An 8,438-nucleotide genomic window follows, 5' to 3' on the forward strand; every position below is an offset into this window, starting at 1 on the left:
CCTAGTAGGTATGCTGAGAGTAAGGGGGAATAAGTTGAGCGACGTCGTTTTGGGAGTATGTTGGGTGTACTCTGAGTACGCGGGGCATACTCCTTCTGGACATAAACCCTAATCTTTAGGGTTTGGACCCTATATATTGAACTTTAAGTCCTATTTCCAGCCTCTATCACTTGAAACGTTGCCCCTTGCAAACTTTACCCCATTGTTGCATTTTGAAGCTTAAGAGTGTGTTTTTGTTTGTTTCAAAAGAAGAAGAAGGTGGTGGTGAATCTTGGATCTAGAAATCTTGCATCATCCTCAACCTCCAGATGGTATAAAGTTCATACATTGGTGATTAAGATGATAGATCTTGTTGTATGTTGATATTATGAACTTTTGTCCCAAAATATGGCCTTCTTGTGCATGGCATGCTATAGAGAAAATGGGTTGTCCTTTTGGACATTTTTCTAGGCTTAAAATGATAAAAATGTGTTCTTGACCCTTAGTTCTTCCCCATGCAAGAGTTTGGTTATCTTAATGGCTTAATATGTTTCGATTTTTAGTGTTAACCATATTAGGGCCATGCAAGACTAGAAAGTGGGAAACTTTATGGTCAATGACAACATTTGGGACTTGGATCTGTAGTTTGTTCGAAAAAGGCTTATGCATTAAGCTCTTAATAAGTTAAGAACATTCAGTTGCATACGTCACGCGTACACGGTTAGGCCCCCGTCTGTTTTGGTCACAATTGAGAACGCCCCACATAAGATCGAAGTATGCCCGGCGCATTGGAGTGAGTCGACTCGGTTGGGTTGACTCAGTTGATTTATTGAGTTTGACCAATGTTGACCTAAGGGTATTTTGGATAATTTAGTATTAATTAAGGTTGTAATATGAATTGCGTAATAGTTGACGGGTAGAGTCGGTGTTCGGAGTCTGGACTTATTGTAGCTTGTGTCCAATTTGAGAGGTGAGTTCTCTCACAATGACAATGGGTCCAAGGCACCAAGGCCGTCCCATTTATTGTGTTCATGTATCCTCGAATGTAGGATTACTATGATATTTATATGTGTGATTCTTGTATATTTGTCGACATATGGGTGGTTGGGTTGAGCTCCCACGCCAACAAACCCGGTATGGTTGGGTTGAGACTGGAAGTCAAAAATCTGGTATGGTGAGGTTGAGGCCACGTGCCAACAAACCTGAATGGTTGGGTTGAGGCCATGTGCCAACAAACCTTGGATGGTCGGGTTGAGGTGTTACTGCTCTGTATTGTAAACCAACAAACCCAGTATTGTTGGGTTGAGGTCAAGGACCAACAAACCATGTATGCATGCTGGTGTTATATCTGTAATCAACTGTATTATTGGGTATTTTGGAAAACTCACTAAGCTTTGGCTTACAGTTTGGATTTCACTATTTCAGGTACTTCTGATGAGCGATGAAAAGCGAAGGCGTGATTGTATACATCCTATTGTTTATGTGACGGATACTCTGATTTGATATTTAACGTATTATGATTTGTAAACAATGTTTTAGTAAATTATGGATTTATGGAATTGTGTTTTAAAATGAATAAAATTTAATCTGGTTTTTGGTACGTTACAAGTTGGTATCAGAGCCCTAGTTTGAGTGAACTAGATGAGCATTCGTGTGATTCCAAACTAGGGATGTCAACAATGGCAAACACGATGGGGAGTGCATCCCCCCTCCCCCCCCCCCCCCCAAAAAAATTTCTCCGTTCCCCCGCTTCCACCCCCGCCGCCGAAGTGTCCAGCCATCCTACCCCTACCCCCGCCCCTGCCCCCGTTTCTCTGTCCCCGATTGATTTTGGGCTGGCTTTTTTGGGCTAAAAGAAGTTATTGTTTGGGCTAAAAGAAACTATTTTTTAGATAACAAATATTTAGTTATAGCAAAATTTTACATGTTATAAACAAACAAAAAAAAGTTATGGCGTCTTAAAAACATTATACTGACAACTTAAAAGCATGTTTTTTTGTTGAATTTTGGAAGCTCAAAATCATGTGATTGTTTATTATATTTATATAATTAATATATGTAAATATATGTATAATTTATTAATGGGGTCCCCATGGGATTTCGGGACGGGATTGTCCACTCCCGCCCCCGCCCCTGAAATTAAAACGGAGGTTAATCTTGCTCCCATCCCTGTTCCCGCCCCCGGTTTTTTTTTAATAAATACTCCCAAACACGACGGGGGCCCCACGGGAACAGGGTCCCACGGGACTTTTTGACATCCCTATTCCAGACTCAAGCTAAGGGTCTGCAAAAGATTTTCAAAATTGTTTTCAAAATAACCCACAAGGAGTATGCGATGTGTACAATCAGTCGAAGCTTAAGGAAAGTTCCCCAGAATACCAACTCATGTTATGTATATGTGTTAACATGATATGTGATAGAACTGCATGCTAGAATGTAGGCTAAGGACCCTTCGGAATCGCATAATAGAACTGTCTGATACATGATGCCTTATAGCCTAGGAGATTTATTTTCATTGTTTATTTGGAACTGACATTTGTGCTGCTATTAGTTGAGTACATGCGCTATAATTATACATAGTTAGGATCTTATAGCCTTAGAATTCTTGATTTAGCCTTACTTCATGTTCGTTTTTTGGTTGTGGACTTAGGGTAGAATTACTTATTCGACCGTCTATCAGATCTGACGCTATGTATGGTTGGCATATATGTGGTGACCGCAGTGTTAGTGGAGGTTTCATGGGTCATAAGAGGGATTTGTATAGTCTTAGTGGAACTAGGAGTGGTGGTCACTCATTTAGGAGTGCGTTTTAGGGTGCGTGTGCACTAAGTATAGAGGGTCTAGTGACCCAAGGGTTTTGTGGCGATCACTGAGATAAATACGGATAGGTGTGGAAGGTAGTATGGGCCCATACTACTGAAAGCACAGGATCCGTATGCGTGTCAGGGAAACCACAAGACCCGAGTTTGACATAGGTGAGCTGTAGAGAATTACTATCTTGGTGATCTGATGAATTTGTATTTATTTTTCAGCGTGGTGGTCACTAGAGGTTCAGGATCCGGAGTTGGTGGTTTAGGTGGTGGTGGGCCAGTGAGGGTGGTTGTGCTCGATGATGAGATTTGTTTGTTAATCGTTGATGAAGTAGCTGTAGCTATACGGGGTTTTATCCCGAAGACATTTGGGTCGATGAAGACCACTTTGATCGAGCTCTTTGATGAGCGTTATGTTGTTGGTAAGCAGGCTGCCGCTGTTGCAGCCACTGCAGCCGTCGCCGCCGCTGGGGCGAGGGTGGGAGGATCTTTCCAGCATCAGGACTTCAGTAACAAGAAGCCCTGGGAGTTTGATGGGGTCAAGGACCCAATTATATCGATGAGATTGTTGTCTGACGTGAAGGGTTGTTTCTTTATGTGCTCTTGTCCGGAGGATCAGAAGGTCAGATGCGCCCTGAACCTTCTACGCTTCGGGTCGAAGGACTGGTGGAAGGTTGTGACCGGTTCTTACTCACCTGCAGAGATATCCACATTGACATGGGGTCCATTTACTGAGATGTTCCGTGTTTAGTATTTTCCTTTGGTGGAGAGAGAGCGTTTGGCCCAGGAGTATATGTCGCTTAGGTAGACGACGGAGTCGGTGACAGAGATCAGCAAGAAGTTCACTGAGAAGGCACTTTTTGTTGGGTTTTAGTTCAAAAATAGTTTCATAAACTAGAAAATATGGCAAACGGAAGACTTAAAATTTTAAAATAACATAAACGTTTTATACCCACCAAGGATCTTCTTGCAAGTTATAGAAAGATTAATTCACCAACCATATAAAGGATGAAGAAATAACAACCTTTGTTGTTTTTTGGATCCCCTTCGGAGGCTTGGAAGTTGATGAAGAAGATGGAACCTTTGAGACACCAACAATGACTCAACTTAATGTAGATGCTAGTCCATAAACTCTTAATCCCTTAAGCTTTAAGTTCATAACCAATATGAACTTAAAGATGGCATGAAGATGCAAGCAACTTCAAGAAAAATATGAAGAAAAGGGAGAGAGTAACATGCTCTAAGGATGTTATGGTTTTAAGAGGCTAGAATGGATCAACCCATTCAAGAATGCAAGCCTCAAATTTATATTGTCTTAAAGTGAAGTCTTTAACCATTAGGTCTGAAACATCCCAAAAACACAGTCCAAAAATTTAATTTTTAAAACTTATAATAAAACTATAAACCATCCATCATCATAAAGAAAATCAAGAACCATGTATCTCAAAACATCATGTCAAACACTGTATCAAAATCATATGAGAACATAATAGAGTCTAAAACAATCTCAGGCTGAAACTGTGGTGTGTGCCATACGATCATCTCGAGCCCTTCCTTTTTCTAGTGGAAGTAACTGAAACCAAAACTGAGAGATACGGGCCCCGCCCACACTCATGGAGATACGGGCCCCGCCCACACTCCGCTAACTGGGAGATACGGTCCCCGCCCACACTCAGCTACTACGAGATACGGGCCCCGCCCACACTCGGCTACTATGAGATACGGGCCCCGCCCACACTCAGCTACTATGAGATATGGTCCCCGCCCCCACTCAACCACTAAACATACACACAAGTATCACACAGACAGCAAGTACAACTAAATCTATCAATCATGCATATATCCATAATCAAACTAAGCTATGAGATACTGGCCCCGCCCACACTCGGCTACTATGAGATACGGGCCTCGCCCACACTCAGCTACTAACATATCATACTACGGGCCGGCCTTGGTGCCGTAGACCCGTTCCTACTGAAGGAAACTCACCTCGCAAGGCTGACTGCTGAAAACTCGAGCGAGGAATCCCTGGCTGCTGCTCCTGCGACTCTCCGACTATCAATTCCATAACAACACTTAATCAAAATCTGATAATCCTTCTTAGGGTAAAATGACCATTTTACCCCTGCTCTAATTTTGGACCATATCCAAGGCCCAATTCCAACTAATCTTTCTAAGTCCACTAATGGCCCACTAAAGGCCCACTAATGGCCCAATTTTCTGTTGGATTAGTGTCTAAGTCCATAACTAAAATTGGTATGTACTTGACCCGATTTGGCATGGTCCATTTGGGTTGCACTTCACCGGAACAATTTATATGGATAGTCTTTTGAGAATAGTATGTTTATGATTTATATTAATATATTACAAGTTCTAATATACTAATATGGAATAATATTATTTAATTAGTATTGATCAATAATTAATTTAGAATTAATTTAGTGATAAAAAAGGAACTAATTAAATATGGACTCTTATATATATATATATATATATATATATATATATATATATATATATATATATATATATATATATATATATATATATATATATATATATATATATATATATATATATATGGAATGGGTCAAGTTCATTTAGGTTGGGCTAACCTTTCATGGATAGTCCATGGAGTGTTTAACCCATGGATCCTACGGAAATGAAAGGTCATGGGTATTAGGGTTTACATGAATGTAACCCTAATCCTCCATACTATATAAAGAGGTCTTTGGCACATGAAATGGCACTAGTGTGTGAGGATACAAGGGTGGGCCGATTTCTAGTGTGCATTCTATTCTCTCTAGTTTTCCAAGGTGTTTTGGTGATTTGTGATTCCACTTGAGGCTTCCACACTATTGGGGCTAAGCTCTTAAAGTTCAAGACTTCAAGCTACACCAAAACATATGTCATCTAACTAGGATTTTGTAGTATTGTTACTTCATAATATGCTAGTTAGGATAAAACCTTGGAATATTGAATATTTGCATGTATAATAGAGAAAACATAGATCCAAGGTTTATAGGGTTACATATACACCATAGGAGTGTTAAAATGCTCAAAACCCATCAGTGGTATCAGAGCCTAGGCTTGTTTTCAAGTTATACTTGCTGAAACAGCTTAAAAATCGAAAATTTTGGCTTCCTGAGCACTGGACTCGTCGAGTCCACTAATGGACTCGCCGCGTCCATGAAGAAATTCATCCTACTCATCGAGTAGGTTCATACACTCGACGAGTAGAAGCCCCTGACAGCATATTTTCGACTTTTAAGGCTGAAATTGGTCTAGAATCATTACCTTAAACTGTTTTGGACTTATAAAACCTGTTTTTGATGTGGTAATGATTATGGTAAACCAATTTCAAGGTTATTATCAAAATTTCATGTTTTATATGTGTTTATGTAATTCTTGAAATTGTTGATATGATTGTTCATACACTTATGAGTTTTGGTAAATCATAGGAATTATTTGCAAAATTGTTTGTTAGTTAATTCTTGATCTAAATGTATTTTAATATAGTCCATAATTTGTCCTCAAGTTATGGATTACCACAAGACATTTCTTTTAAAGATTCATTAAAATGCATAGGTTACAAAATTGAAGAGTCATTTTGTTTTATGAACTCCATAACATGTCCTCAAGTTATGGATGTTCAAGAGTCTCTTCATTAAAGTTTTTAAAACCTTAATTAAACTCATAAGTTATGAAAATCCAAAAGTTTTTGAATAGTTCAAAACTTGCCCTCAAGTTTTGGAATTTGTAAAGTCTCACACACACTTTAATTCCAAATCCTAGAGTTTTAAAAGTTAAAATTCAACCCTTATACTTTATAGCATTATAAGTTAATAATATATATATATATATATATATATATATATATATATATATATATATATATATATATATATATATATATATAAGAGCAAGTCAGTCTTACCGTTAGTAGGCCTCATTCACGAAGCCGGTCTATAAGGGGGTATAAGGTTACTGCCTATAAAATGGCAGTTTAATGGGTGTCCACCCTCACCCACCGCTTCCTTGACTGGTGGAGGGTCGTTAGCCGAACGGGTAGGACAAGGACTAGAATTCTCCCTTCATTAAAAGTATTAATGATAGATACTAAGTAACTAAACTCTTATAAATTCCCAATCTTAGTTACTTAGTAAAATGTGAATTTGGTGCTAACCCATAAAATTACACTTTACACTTTGCTTAAGTCGTTAGTGGAGCGTGTGTGGTTAACCGGCACACTAACCTGGATTTAACAAGGTAGGCAAAGTGTAACTTAATGTTTATCATAGGATCGGTGGAGTGAGTGTGGTTAACCGGCACATCGATTAAGTGATAAATGTTAAGGGTACCAACTATATTTGCATGGTTATTCACACCTTGTTTTGTGATCCTCGACATCTCAGTCACAAAACTTGAGAGGGAAAAATCGAGATTGAAACATGCCATTGAAAAGTTCAATGAAACTCAAAAGATCTAGGAGTTTCAAACTAATTAAAACCTAATTCCTATTTCGTTTTTCATGGTGGAAATTGGTGAACCGTCATTCGCCTACCTTCAAATAGTTTATAGCTTGGATTACGGCATCCCTCTTCCAAGCTATAAAAGTATTGTGTTGGGTCCTAGCCTTAATATTTCATATTGGGTGTTATATTAAGGACTTAAATCAACTAACTTGAATATCTCCCATTTTAGATGTTTGGTTCAGACAACTATGATCTTCCCAAATCTCATGGAGCAAGCTTTCCTAATGAAGATGATGTCCCGTGTTTGGCTCATGGAAATCATATTTCACTTCCTCCACCTCCTCCAATTATCTCCCTAACCCACAAGTTCTTGAATAGTTCAAGGTCACTCAAGCCCTATTGGCAAGCAAGTTCTATGTGTGCTCACATCTTGGAGATGAAGTCACATATTGATAAGCCGGGAGAGTTGGGTGTCAAAGTCTTGAGAAAGTTGGTTGTTAAATCACTTTCTAAGTCACATAGTGAGTTTCCTTTGGGACTACTATGAAACAGACTATGACATGACCCTTAATGATCTTATCTATTTGCTAGGTGCTGCTGAATCATCAATGATTTGGAGCACTGGTAAAGCAAATTTGATTAGAAGATCAACTTCCCAAACATCCATGGACATTGACAATGGTAACATTGAAAATCCAGAAAAGCTTTCTCTTCCCAATGCAAAGGGATCGGCCATAGTCAACTCGGTTGACCAAATGGTAGAGAGAAAGGCTAAGTCTGAGATAGTCTCGTGTACGATTCCCAAAGAGTCCATATGCTTATATTCCCAAAGGAAGGGACATTGGTTGCAAAGCTGCCCTACTTACCTGAAAGATCATAAGGTTGGTCAAGTCAAAAAGGTTTGACTCTACTTCAGGTAAGTCCACTATCTAACTCTATTAAATACCTATTTGGAGATTCTTATTACATCATGTGACTAGGTCACATGTTGAAGTTTTAAGAATCAAAGAAAAGAGAAGAAACTTAAAGAAGAGTAAGCTGATTCTGATCGCGAAGATGGATTTCGATCGCATGGTTCGGTGATCAGAATTTTTGAGCTACTGCTTAAGAGTTGTGATAGATTGCTTAGGAATAGATAACAACATTGTTTTCATATGCATTTATTAAGTATAAG

This window comes from Lactuca virosa, chromosome 8, assembly GCF_052849685.1.
Source record: "Lactuca virosa cultivar CGN04683 chromosome 8, Lactuca_virosa_CGN04683_v6, whole genome shotgun sequence".
Lineage (NCBI taxonomy): Eukaryota > Viridiplantae > Streptophyta > Magnoliopsida > Asterales > Asteraceae > Lactuca > Lactuca virosa.